Source organism: Panthera pardus, unplaced genomic scaffold (assembly GCF_024362965.1).
Source record: "Panthera pardus isolate Hobbes unplaced genomic scaffold, ASM2436296v1 HiC_scaffold_13, whole genome shotgun sequence".
NCBI lineage: Eukaryota > Metazoa > Chordata > Mammalia > Carnivora > Felidae > Panthera > Panthera pardus.
The window spans coordinates 11,075,204-11,089,932 of NW_026526688.1; the positions used below are offsets into that span (position 1 = coordinate 11,075,204).

Below are 14,729 nucleotides of genomic sequence, written 5' to 3' on the forward strand. Positions count from 1 at the left end.
AGACTCTTAACAGAAGACCATGGGGGAGGGGAAGGGAAAAAAAAAAAAACGTTAGGGAGGGAGCCAAACCATAAGAGACTCTTAAAAACTGAGAACAAACTGAGGGTTGGTGGGAGGTGGGAGGGAGGGGAAAGCGGGTGAGGGACATTGAGGAGGACACCCAGTGAGATAAACACTGGGTGTTGTAGGGAAACCAATTTGACAATAAATTTCATATTAAAAAAAATCTGTCTCACTGTAGATTCCATTGTTTAGCTTCATGCAATATATCTATTTCTATGGTTTTTCTTGGAATCAACATCAAGTTTGTTAGTCTGTAGTTTCTAATGTACACTTTTATCCACTTTAAAATATCATGACAACTATGGCTCATAAAGTTTATTAACGATGATATTTGATCTTGGCTGCAGAAATCCCTTGTAGTCCGGGATGTGGTTCACCAGGTCTTAGCTATTTAACATCCAGCTAGGTTAGTTTTATTCCATATTGGCTTATCTAAAGTTTCAGCGATCTCTTAATATCCTAAGTATTAATCATGGGCATATTACTGGTGGAGAAATTGTCTATAAAAAAAAAGGAGAAACTTGACACGTTGAGAAATTCTGCTTTTCCTATATCATCTCTTAACATACAAATAGCGTCCCCACACCAAGAAATCTTTTGTTTCTCCTTTTTTCTCTTATTATATATTTGAGAGTGTACTTTTTTGTCCCTAGTGTTTTTCAGTAGGTGTAGCACGTTTGAGACTTCAGTCTTCTTTACAAAGTTTTAGATATTTGTGCAACTTTTTAATAATTTTCTTTAAGCAATCCAATCTGCTTTATGTTATAAAAAGGAGATTAATGGATGTTAATAAATATTTTTTGACAATTTCTGAGCCACATCTAGCATTTATAGTGTTTTTGTATGATTTAAAATAGAAAAACACACCCTATAGGCTGAAAAATGACGAAGCTACCCTTCCCTCTAAGCTGATACTTCCCCGACCTAGGAGGGGAGTGGGTTGACTAGAGAGGATAATCCAAATGCCAGTCCCAGCTCCATCCTTTGCCTGGACAATGGTCTGCACATTCCTCTCTCTGCCTTCAATGATTCCCATTTGCCCAGATAACTTGAAGTTGCTATGTGCGCATATAGTAGTTTATACTTTTCATTTCATAGAGATCATCATAACAATGCCCTTGATTGTAACTCTATGATGCCAGAACTACTCACATATTTTCTACTATCATATCCCTGCAAATATGATATTCCTTGGAACACATACTGTTATTTACAATATTCGTGGGGACTTTTAAATGCTGACATTAACAAGATCTCTGAGAAACTCCTTACTCATTATGTCTAAATCACCCACTTTATTTGTTGATTCAAATTAAATTCTATGCATTCCTTCCTCAATATACATGAAAATATATGATTTATCATACGTTATCATTTATCAGGATGTTACATTTGTACGTCCCTAGAGACAAATGTTTCAAATTTATTATATTATGCACACATTTTATAATTAAAGTTAGGAAAGAAAATCATTTTTTTTCTTTTTAGATGAATGACCTCCAAGATTGTGTTCCCATAACAAAATTACTTCTTACTTATTTTAACTAAAGTAAATGATAGTTACTTGATCCTAATCCCTTGTTCGTTCAATTGTCCCTGCCTATAAAATTTTACTCTTGAATTCTTTTTTCCCTAAAGGTTCCTTTGAACATGTCTTTCCTCCCATTGCTCTTCCCCAGTCTTCAGACCCATCTGTATAAAATTATTTTCACTTTGTTACATTAGAATGCATTACATTTCCTATTTAAATTAATATGTACATATATGATTTATATACACACACAAACTATCCATATGTAAATTCACAAGTACTATTTCTTAGCATTTATATTTATTGTTCCCAACCAAAAATTGTTGTATGACCAGAACCACTTCAATTCCAATTGACATACCTGATTACTTCTATAATATCTAATTTCAGAAATTGATTTTCCTGTATTTCTTTTTCCTTTACAGTTTACCTTAAAATGTTGCTTTATCAGTTGGTCATTCTTCTACCCACCCCATTATTTTCTGTATTTTTCCCCCTCAGCTTACTCTTCTCAAGAACAAATTTCTTTACTACTAAAATTCATTGTCCAAATATCTTTAACCCCACAAATATTCAATTTCTTTAGCCTATTTAATCTTCCCAAGTCTCCTACCCTAGACTAAACATCAAGAAGTAAAGCATTTATTGTGCCTAATTCAGGCATTTTGCTGCACAGGATTATAAAAATCGCTAAGGAAACAGTTTAGATTAGCAGCAAGTGCTAAGAGCCTGCAGTTCAGTGAGTCTTCGTGACTGTCTCTCTCATTTCATGTGTACTTTCCAGTAAAAGACTATGCCATTTGTCATGTCATGTCTACAAATCAAGCTCTTTGTTCCTCAGCAAGTAGATACCACATACTATATAACTTGGAGATACTTGAATTAATAAAATACATTAGTAAATGAGTGACTGAGTGAATGATTGGATGAATATTATGCACTTATTTGTCTTTACTTGGCTTTTATTAGTATAGAAACCATGACATTCTCTTTCTTATATTCTCAATTTCCTCTTTATTAGAAAGAAGATTTATGGTTCATAAATCCAGATGCATAATTTCTTTTTATTTGTTACTTTTTTCTTCTGTAAATCTGTCTTTTCTTCATATCCTCCTGTTTTCATTGGTATTGTCTCTTTCTCCTTGGCAATTTTTTTCTTTCTGGTTTTATTCTTGCATTATTTCCCTTATTCTTTCTTGATAGCAGTTAGCCTTTTTAGCCTTTTAAAAACCCCAGTGCACAGAAAGATGTTCCTGGAGCCCTTTAACCTTATCCTTTAGCAGAGAGACGAGCTTGCATTTATGGCATACATAATTTGTGACTACCTGAGGCAAAAGACAAACTTAGCATACACCCTGCAGGTTCCTGAAATAGTTCCCTTGGTGTCCATACTTCTTCAAGTTAAACTGAAGTCCTTTGTGACTCTTTCTGGAATCTCTTTGTGCTCTATCAAGTCTCAGTGACAGCTTGTTATGCCTATTTTCTGGGCACTCATGATCTCAAGGGTGCTACTGACTTTAAGATTAGCTGACCACTATAATCTTCTGATGTAAATATGTGATAATTTGTTCACTTCTTCTAGTTATCAATAATTTGTGCCTAATAATGTGTAACCCTTCAACTAAAGTTATTATTTACTTTATATCCTTGAAAAGGTTGCCGCAAAATATTCCTTTCCATTAACCAACTCTCATCTATTTTGACACATATGTATACACAATCTTAGAAGGGATATGTGTATAAATTATGATTTATTACCATGTAATTAAGCACACTGAGACATACATACCTGTCAACTAAGATATTTAAACTAACTCCCTATTTATTTGAAGAAAGATAACTTGGAAAAACTATATGCTGTCTCTCTCTCTCATTAATGACTCATAATTTAATGTTGTCTATATTTAATATGCAGGTATTTTGATAAGACACCACACACTCAATAAAGAATGCCCAAAACATTTTTAGTAATACTCAGGTAATATGAGCATATTTTGTTTAAAAATGAAACCTAGGGTCCAGAAGCTATAATGGGTAGTTCAGAAATATTCCTAAAAGGAAGTTAGTAAAATTGAACAATTCCATTTGAAAATCTAGCTTGAATGTGATACTTCTAATTCTTAGACTTCATAGTTTCTCTTCTAATATGCACACACACACACACACACACACACACACACCAACTGATTTTTTATTGATTATATTCAAATGAAAATTGGCCAAATATGTACATAGGATATTTGAAAATTGATATCTGTTTGTTCTTTTGATTATAAAACTATAATTTTATTTGAAAAATTATTGACTTTCTATTCTACAAAATATGAAAAAGCAAAACAAAGTATAGCAACTTTCAAGGAAAGATGTCAGCATAACATTTGTGCTTTCATAATTCTGTGCCATATATCATCGGGTCAAAGTACATTCTGAAAGGATAAAACCACACCTTTAAAGTTTTCTATATCAAATGCATGAGCAAGAAAATCATCCCTTCTACCATAAAATTTCAACTTAGTTATTCACAGTATACCACCTTCAAAGACCAACTTCGAAAAGAAATTTTGGTGAATAATTTATAAGTCAAAGGTAAAGCCAAGGGTGCAATCCAATATATATATGGTCTTAGAGCACAGAGAATTCAGGCAACATATCAAAGTATGACGATAAACAAAACAAACCAAAGTTTACATTTACATGAAAAATAAAAACTGCCTTTAAAAAAATAGCTACGTCGTAAATATACCAAAAGTTTAATACTGTGAAGAACCATAAGCTAGTTTAAAAGCTCTACTAAACATGTCTTTGAACATCTAAGTCTTAATATTTTCACTTATACTATCTTGTGCTGTTGAAATGTAAAAAAGAATAAAATATTTTCATTTTTAGGAAGTTAAACCATTTTTTATTTTCCATTCTTTTTTGTGGTCCATATACCTCATTCATGCATCCACTCTCAATCCTTAACCCATAGTTATTTTTGTTTGTTTTATAAGCCACTCTACTGAGGTATGATTAATATACACATTAATATACACATAGCTGTGCCTATTTAATGTATACAATTTGATAAGCTTGGAGCCCATGAAATGATCACCACAATCTATGCCATAAATATATCCATCTCCTGCAAACCTTTCTTGTCCTTTCTACTTATTGTTATTCTTTTAGTGATGCAACACTGAACATAAGATCTATCCTTCTTAGTAATTTTTTAATTATACAATACAGCATTAATTGTAGGCACTATGCCATAGGCAAGATCTCTAGTATTTTTTTATATCGTGTAACTGAAACTTGGTACACTTTGACAAATACCTCCCTGTGTCCACCTCCCACTAGCCTATGGCAGCCACTATTTTACTCTCAACTTCCATGAGGTTAACTATTTTATATTCTTCATAAAAGTAGTATCATACGGTATTTTTTTTCTGTGTCCAGCTTATTTCACTTAGCATAATGCCCTCCAGATTCACCCATGTTATCATACATGGCAGATTTTTCTTCTTTTTTTAAGGCTGAATAATAGTCCATTATGTATGTAATATAATTATATAGTACAATATTAATGATATAAATGACATTTTATTCATTTATTAATAGAGATTTCAGGTTGTTTCAGTATCCTGACTATTATGAACAGTGATACAATGAACAATACACATGAGAGTACAGACATCTCTTCAAGATACTAATTTCAGTTCTTCAATTCATTTGGATATATATCTCAAAATAGTACTCCTTGAACTATTTATAATCAATATACATATGTATATATTATATACATGTTATATATACATATATGTTATCTATATATGTTATATATAATATATATATACATGCAAAATGTATATGTAATATATACATATACATATATTATCCAAAAATCCAAAAATAGGATTCCTTGACTTTATATATATATATATATATGTATTTGTATATATATTTGTATATATATGTATATATATGTGTGTGTGTTTGTGTGTGTGTGTATATATATATATGTGTGTGTGTGTGTGTGTGTAGATAGGATATATGTATATTTATTCATTTATCTATAGCAACATTTTCTATCTATACATATATATAGATATATTTTTAGTGTTGTATTATATAAATGTCATATTACAGATGCTATATAGACTTTATGCTGTATATTGTAAATATATAGGTGTTATATATACTCTATAATATAGATAATATGTTATACATATGAAATAGATAATATAGGTGTTGTATTAGATGTATATTTGTGTGTGTTTATATACACATATACACGTGTATGTATATATATATATATGTGTGTGTTATATATGTGTATATATATATATATATATATATATATATATATACACACACACACACACACACACATGCATACATCCTGTTGATACTGTTTCTCTGGAGAACCTAATACAAATGTATTATTTGTTGTCAAAAATTCAGAGCAAACAATGTGCTTCAGGTGGTGTATTGGCCTTCAGTTTGTTAATTTGTCCATGCAGGGAGTCCTTGCATTTCAAGGATCAAGAAAATAAACATATCTCTCTCCAACCTCCTGCCCTCACTAGTAAGCAGAGCAGCTGCCATCCACCTCTGAGTTTGTCTGCCTTCTACCTGGTGGAACCAAGACCTCTTTGGTTCCAAAATCTCTGTGCCAGCAAAGCACCAGGTTGTATAACAGGAAGCAAAAATTTTGCTAGTGGGCCAATGCGGGGTAATAGTGAGTGGTGCCACTCACGTTTCCACCCCTTGACTCCCAGACCCCAAAATCCTGGCTATGGGAAAAGCGGTACCATATATTGGACGGTAATTTAGTACACGTACAGCCTCCTGGAGAACTTTGCCCAGCCCTACAATGTATATTCCCACATACTTGGCAATTTAACTGAGATTCAAAAGACTGGTTCACTGTTCTGCCTAGCCAGTTGTTTCAAGATGGCGGGGGATATGGTAAGACAGATGAGGTACATTAGTGTCACTCCATTGTTGCACTCCTTTTGAGGTGACAAGTTTCTTGATCAGAAGCAGTGCTGTGTGGAATGGCATGACGGATGCTGGAATAAAGCTTTCTGTAGGTCCCTGGATGGTAGTTTTGGCAGAAATTCTGTAGATGGGGAAGTCAAATCCATATCCGGAGTAAGTGTTTATTTTAGTAAAAACAAAACACTGCCCTTTTCATAATGGAAGTGGCCCAGTATACTCAACCTGCCACCAGGGAGCTGACTGATCCCCTCAGAGAATGGTGCCATGTCAGAGACTCAGTGTTGATCTCTGCTGCCAGCAGATGAGGCACTCAGTAGTGACCATGGTCACGTCAGCTTTGGGAAACGGAAGTTTGTGTTGCTAAACCCATGAGTGAACTCCACTACTCTCCTCATAGCCACTTTGTTTACGAGCCCATTAGGTAATAACAGAAGTGGCTAGAGAAAGAGGCTAACTTGTCATTTTATCCACCTAATTATTAAAATCCTCCTCTGCTGAGGTTACCCTTTGGTAAGGATTTATATGGGCCACAAATATCTTCACATTTTTCACCCATTCAGAGAAATTTATCCATATACATCTTCCTCAGACCTCCTGGCCACATATTTTTCAATCATGTTCCTTTATAATCCTTGACTAGGGGCGCCTGGGTGGCTCAGTCAGTTAGGCGTCCGACTTTGGCTCAGGTCCGTGAGTTCAAGCCCCGCATCGGGCTCTGTGCTGACAGCTCAGAGCCTGGAGCCTGTTTCAGATTCTGTGTCTCCCTCTCTTTCTGCCCCTCCCCTGTTCATGCTCTCTCTCTGTCTCAAAAATAAATAAACGTTAAAAATAAAATAAAATAAATCCTTGACTGAACACCGAAACCATTGGCCATGAATTGGTATATATCCAACCATGTATCTCGCCATTTCTTTGCCTTTTTAAAAAAATTTTTTTTTAATATTTATTTTTGAGACAGAGAGGGACTGAGCATGAGCAGGGGAGGTTCAGAGATAGGGATACAGAATCCGAAGCAGGCTCCAGCCTCCGAGCTGTCAGGACAGAGCCCAATGCAGGGCTCAAACCCACGAACCCGAGATCATGACCTGAGCCAAAGTTGGACGCTTAACCAACTGAGCTACCCAGGCACCATTGGCCATTTATTTTTCTAAGAAAAATGTACAACCAGGTGCACTGCTTGTTGTTCTGCTACTGGGGGGATTTCTTTTTACTGCTGTCTCTCAGGGATGTCCAGAAATGGGTTTTGGGCTACAGCAGTCACTTCTGGATGGTACCACATATTACATAGTTACATTTGTTTAGCCTTGAAATACAAGGATAAGCTCAAGTATAATCTAACCCAAAAGTATTGATGATTAATAGTTTTAGGTTCAAATTTTGGAGTATAAACATTGAGCAAATTGAGTGTTACAAGCCTCCTTTCCCCGTCTGTAAATCACGACAATACAACTTATTTCAGAAGTTTATTGTGTACTTTTTTTGGGGGGGGAGGGAGAGAGAGAGAGAGAGAGAAAGAGAGAGAGAGAGAGAGAGAGAGAGGGAAAGGAAGAGGGATAGAGAGAATCTTAAGCAGGCTTCACACCCAGCCCAGAGCCCAATGTGGGGCTTGATCTCATGACCCTAAGGTCATGACCTGGGCTGAAATCAAGAGTTGGATGCATACCAACTAAGCCACCCAGGTGCCCCTACTGTGTACCTTTTTGAAGCTCCATAAGATTATCTTGCTCAGCTCCAAATGTGTATTTATTAATCTTTCTACTAGTCTCAAACTTCATGTTATAGACTAAGCATCTTAATGGTAAAAACCATGCCCTATGTATGTTTCAGCTGTCTTTCTTGCCTTCCTCCATGCCTGGCACAATGTAGGAGGCATTAAACTATGTGATAACTAATGGTGATAATTAAATAATTAGACATTCAAAGGTATATAGTTAATACTGATTACTTTTTTTGAGATTCATGGTGAACAAGGCAGTGGATGAAGAAATAGGCCATTGAGAATATAAAATAGGAAGAATGGAGATTGGTATAATACATGAAGTAAGTAGAATGCAGAGAACAGGAATCCATGGTAACAGGAGACTAGAGCACCCAAAGCTAAATCTGTAACCATTTTGCCCTGGACCATCACTACACATTATATTGTGCCTAATTGTCCCACAAATGTATTTAGCAATATATTAATTTCTAAAATAGAATGACCTGCACCAACAGAGCCTTGGGCAAATTTTAAGTGCTAATACATTTGGAAGAAGGACAATCTCAGAGCACAGATTAAGGGAGAAGAGAATGAAACAGGGGTGGGGATAATACATATAAGGCAGTGCCCTACTGAGCTTCAGAGAAAGAGACAGATTATATAGTCATGTGGTTGCTCTCAGGACAGAAATTAAAGAGTCACCTGTCCTTGCACCCCATTCAGGATGTGGGAGAAAACTCTGGCTTGGAAATAAAATTCACAATGATATTTTTAACTGGAAATAACATATTTCTACTTCTAATATTTTTCAGATGAAAGAAGATGTTTTTATTTGTAATTAAATTAAAAACTTTAACATGAAGAAATCCATACATGTTTTTTAAGTAATATTTAACATAATTCAATCCAACACATAGTAAATTCTCCGTAAAACTCAGCAAGAATTTAGACTCAATAACCATTTGTCACAGACGTTTCTTTCGCCTTTTAGCTGCTGATATAACAGGTAAGCAGGCTAAAATCATAGATAGTTACTCCTTTAAACGATTAAGATCCTCCCCAACGTTTTTTTTTTTTATCAAGTTTAGTATATTCACTGAAGCCTTTGTAAACAACCTCTTTCTTTACTTATTCACTTAACAAGTATTCACTGAGTACCTACTATGTGATGACAACTCTATTACACAGTAAAAATATAGAAGTCAAGAAAACAAAACACTCCCTACCTTTTAAACTTATGTTCTGTCTGAGAAAAGCAACAACAATAACAAATTAAATAAAACTCAACAAGAAGGTTGATTCAGCGGGTAGTTATGTGAGTGGGTGGAGAAAGATTCGATGCTACATTACATAGGTTACGTAAGGCCAAAAAAAAAAAAAAAAGATACTTCTCTTAGGAAATGACACTTGAAACATCCTCTGAAGGAAGGAAAGAAATGCCTGTGTCTGAGGATGAGCAAGGGAAGAACTGGAGACAAAAAGAAGTAACTATTATAAGAAGATCAGAGTGGTTTTAAGAGTGAACTTCAAAGTCAGGGAATAAGGTGAAGTTGGAAAGCAGGCTGAAGTACCAGATAACTACAGAAATATGCATTGTGGGTGAGCACTGGCTCCTCCAGGCTCCTTGCGGCCCTTGAACGTCAACTGTGCACATCTCTTTCCAACCCCGTGTTTGGTGAGGTCACATTAGCTGCTTGGAATTGGCCATGGCAGGCTTACTTACACTATGCAGTCTGTAAGGCTCCAGTTCACTGACAACCCACTCTGTCTTCAGTCCCCCATCACTGGAGAAATAGAAAAAGCATGCCACCATTGTCTAGCTGTCCAGGAACTCTTCCTCCAAAGCAAAACCTTGCGTGCCTTTTTTGCTGTTCCGTGCTTTTGCTGGCCAAGATGGAAACTGTTTTGAGCACAACAGTGAGGGAAATCTTGCCGGCCAGCTGCAGAGCTGAGACTTCTCAAAGGGCTTGTTCTATTTTCCTTTTCTGCTTGCAGGTTAATGTAGGATGATGAACTCCTTGATGGAGAGCTCTTGGCTGTTCTCCCATCAGCTCTTTTGCACTGTGGTCATCAGCTTTCCCCAGATCAAAAGTAGGCAGGTAAAAAAAAAAAAGAAAGAAAAAACAGTGGGTTCACAACGTTTGACCTCAACTGGTCTTTCTGTTATTTTGTACATTTTTCAGGAATGAAACCAAACCAGGTCTTCAGCTTTATCCCCATTTCTTGCAAGGGAAGAGCTTTTACATAATCGCTCACATTTTTCTTTTTTCCTGATTGAGAATTTTTACCCTCTTTTGTATTATTTCTGCAATAATTTGTAAACATATTTATCTTTTAACTTTTTTTAATATTTGTGTCATACTTTTATACTACACTTATTTGTCAAAATAAAGATTCTCACATTAAAAAAAAATAAACTAAATGCATTTTTTTAAAGAACAGTTCGTGTCTTGTGGACACAAGCTTATTACAGGGGGCCAGAGTCAGAGTGGGTATAGGTTGCTTGTTGTGAGGAGGGGACATGACCAACACAGCCAGCCTGAGACCAATAAAATAGGAGACCAAAGGGGACACAACCAGAGTGCTGGGTCACTGGGCAAGCAAATGGGCTGTTCTTTGCCCTGAAGGGCCAGTGCCTAGGACAGAGCAGACAGTTTAGGAGGATATGGAAGGTATAGGTGCCTGACCCTGGTTGCAGCTGGTGGGGTGGCAGGACAGTGAGGAATACCCCATCCTGAGGGTCTTCAGCACTGAAAGACAAGCCACTCACAACACTGATGGCTCATGATGACCTAGAAGCCTGTCCACACCTACAGCTTGTCCTTCTGGTACAGGATATCTTTCACCCAATGATGCCAATCTTGGCCTAGGGCCCTGGGGTCCTCCAGTTCTTCCTACTGATATTTTAGAATTAAGGGATCGGTGCTTCTTTCTGCCATACTTCCTTTAGAACCATCGTGACCAGAGGTGTTAAAATTATCTGTGTATTTATCTCTGGGTTTCTCTGAGAGTGAGTCCTAGGGAAAGATGTGTCAGTCACTGTGCTTTGCTCTTTGGACAAACATGATTGTGACCGTCATAGGAAGTCTCACACCGAGAGACTTCCAGATGCAAGATACAAGTAAGCCAGTGGTAACTGAATTTAGGTAGAATAAAATACATATGCTTTTTTCTCAGTGAGATGGACAAGTAGGTCTTCCAGGGAGATAAAAGGGAAAAAGATATCCTAAGTAGACATGATGACATTCTAACTTAACTAGACATTATGATGTTCTAACTAGACGTAACATACTATGTTATGTTGGTTTTATTTGTTACACGTAGGAAACTGGAAATAATCACTTATCTCAGTTTAATATTTATTTTTTTAGTGGCTACCTAGGTATCTAATTGAGTGTGGACTTTGGAGTAATACCAACTTCTGTTCCAATACAACTTATGATGTTTACTAGCTGAGTGTACTTTGTTATTTGCAATACCTCTAACTTCACTTTCACTATCTGAACTACACATGTTAGTATCTACATCACAGAGTTTATAAAGTACTCAAGGCAGTTATATACATAAAAATATTAAGTACATTTTCTGGCACAAAGTAGGACTTGATGGTACAATCTAACAAGACTAGTCTTTAGAATTTGTTTGACTTTATTTGCCATGCTGTCTGTCAGTAGTTTAACTACAGTAGATTTGAAAATCTCTCTGCATGTTGTTAAAGCTTGCAGTTGAGGCCACTGGCTGGCCACTGAACTCACAAGTGTAGGTAGTGTGTTGCATGAGGGGCAAATCTTTCTGACACCACAAGGGTCTCTGGCTCAATGAGTGGAGTTTTATAGTAATTCTTGCTAAAAAAAAAAAGTAAGAAAGTTAATAGTAAAGTAAAATAAAGTTTCTGATAACCTCAGTTTTCTCTAATTTTAAAAGGGGCTGACAATACCTTGCAGGATCATTGGGAAGAGTAAAATGTAATCATATGTTTTATACAGTGTTGTGTGCATAGAAAGCAATAAAAAGTGGACTTGATTATCATTATGGCTGTCATTCAAAATTCTTATGTAAATTAATTTTGGAGCAAAACCGTATATACAGTATATACAATATATCAAGTCAATCAAAACCTTGCAATGAATGTAGATGCTGAGATTTTTTTTTCTTTTCTTATTTTTTTTGTTTGTTTGTTTCTTTGTTTTTTGGTGCATTTCTTCTGCATGTTTGTTTTCTGCACCATTCGAATTTAGACTTAAAAACTCTTAAAGAAACTCAAGTCTCAGGAAAAAGATGGCATATTAATAGGTGAGTTTCTTTGCCAAAACACGGCCCACTACTTCCTCATTGGTACGAACTTCTAGTCCATTCTGCTTCTGTGTCAATTTTTTGTTATGGCCTGAGACTGGACCGTTTGAAGGATCAGAACTGAAAATCTGCAGAGTGGAAGACAAAATGGATTCCCCTTTGGGCTCTTGAATTAGTTTCTAGAGCTTTCTCTTTCAAGGACCACTTCCGTAGAAAAATAAACTCCTTTTGGAGTTTTGCCAAAGCCCATTTTAGCCTCATTCAAAAAATATATTTGGCCTAATAAACTAAGTCTATTTTTAAAAGGTGATAACCAGAGGTCGGTTTTTTTTTATTTACTTACTAAATAAAGAGTTCGAATTTTCTCTTATTGGTCCCTATTTGTGTCCTTTTCTCTATGCTAGAAAATTGTCAAGATTCTTTTCACAGGGATTCATTTATAGCCTTAATAGTTATAGTTATTGCACATCAGGAAATGTGTCCACTCTGAATTTACCACTAACATGTTAGACAATTGTGTAATTTCTATGCTTCCAACTATGGACTGAAGAGAATTCTCATTTCAGTGTTTGCATCTTTGCTTTTGTTTGTTGATATCTTCAGGCCTAGATGTTTAAAGCCTACTTCTTGTTTCTGCATCCAGGTTTTGTAGATGCCCTGTACTCTCTACTGGCACCAGCTACAAGAATTGCTTTATTGCCTGAGAAACATTGATGATGCATCAGGATCCTTTCTTTTGATAGAACATGCCCAGCTATCTACTGCTTTCATATCACTGTATCATATCCCACAGACTGATCTAATGAAGCCCTTAATATAACTGCTATAAAAAGTCACAGGCAACAAATCTTATTGCAGTGTGTCAACAGTTCTACTCTGGGCACAGTCAAGATTTTATACCCTTTACTCTTTTAAGAGTAAATGCTTCCAAGTAGGTTTTACATGAGAGCAAGAGATCTAAGCCAAAATGACTTATGTGATTTTTCTCATATTTTCAACATGCAGTCCTTTTACACTCAAGATACCCTTGGCATATCTTTCCCCTGGACATTTATCCCCTGTACCCCATACTTGGGGCCCATGATATAGTTCACATTCCTCTTTCATAGCAACACCCCTCTATGTGGTGTCCACAGATGATCTGTTAAACAACCAAGAAGAGTTGTTATGAGTTGACCAAAGTTTAATATGTTGCCCTTATTGGAGGCTCTTTGATGGGTTTTTTACAAGGAAGCCTTAATTACTTATCAAAAAGGAAAAGAAACCAGATGCCTCTTGTCTGGATTATCACAGTATAATCACTCAACACCTATTACATTGAAATGCAACCACTGACTTATTTTCTTTATTTCACACTAGGTTGTGAGTTCCTAGAGTAGGTATGATGTTCCATTTGACTTTGTATCTTTAGTAGTCAGAACAGCACCTGGCACATACTATCTCAAAAATGTTTGTTGTGTTTTTTTTTTTTTATTTTTTTTAACTTTTTTTTTAATTTATTTTTGAGACAGAGAGAGACAGAGCATGAACGGGGGAGGGGCAGAGAGAGAGGGAGACACAGAATGGGAAGCAGGCTCCAGGCTCTGAGCCATCAGCCCAGAGCCCGACGCAGGGCTTGAACTCATGGACCATGAGATCGTGACCTGAGCTGAAGTCGGACACTTAACTGACTGAGCCACCCAGGCGCCCCACAAAAATATTTGTTGTATGAACAAATGAGGAGTAAGTGATGCTCAGATAGTACAAGCCAACAGGGTGAAAATACATAATAGGACCTGAGCAGAACAGTTATGGTCTTTCAATATCGAGCCATCTAAGTGAGATTAGCCTGAGCATCATACCTCTGAAACAAACAAACAAAAAGTGCACACCTAACATTGTGAGAACAGAAGCTCAAGGCATTTAGCATAAAGATGTGCTCTGCAGGTAAATTAGATTTACAAATATCCTTCCTTTAAGTGAGAGTGAAAAAGGAAACCAATAAACTGGAACAAACCATTTCTTCTCCCAAAATCACAAGGACAGGAGCAGTGAAGAGAGAGGATGAGGGAGTAGCATTTTGCCTCAAATCGATACCAAGCCCACATATCAAAAATAGTAACACTCTAGGAATGTTGTCAGTTGATATATACAACCTATGGAAAATGAATACATGTATTT

At 36.1% G+C, this 14,729-nt stretch overlaps 1 non-coding gene across 1 annotated transcript; it reads left to right on the forward strand.

The window, feature by feature from the left end:
- The first annotated feature begins 11,977 nt into the window (after window positions 1–11,977).
- LOC128776819 (small nucleolar RNA SNORA62/SNORA6 family) lies at window positions 11,978–12,129 on the forward strand. The gene has a single exon (XR_008421979.1). It is a non-coding gene; the product is annotated as a small nucleolar RNA SNORA62/SNORA6 family (small nucleolar RNA).
- Window positions 12,130–14,729: the final 2,600 nt, after the last annotated feature.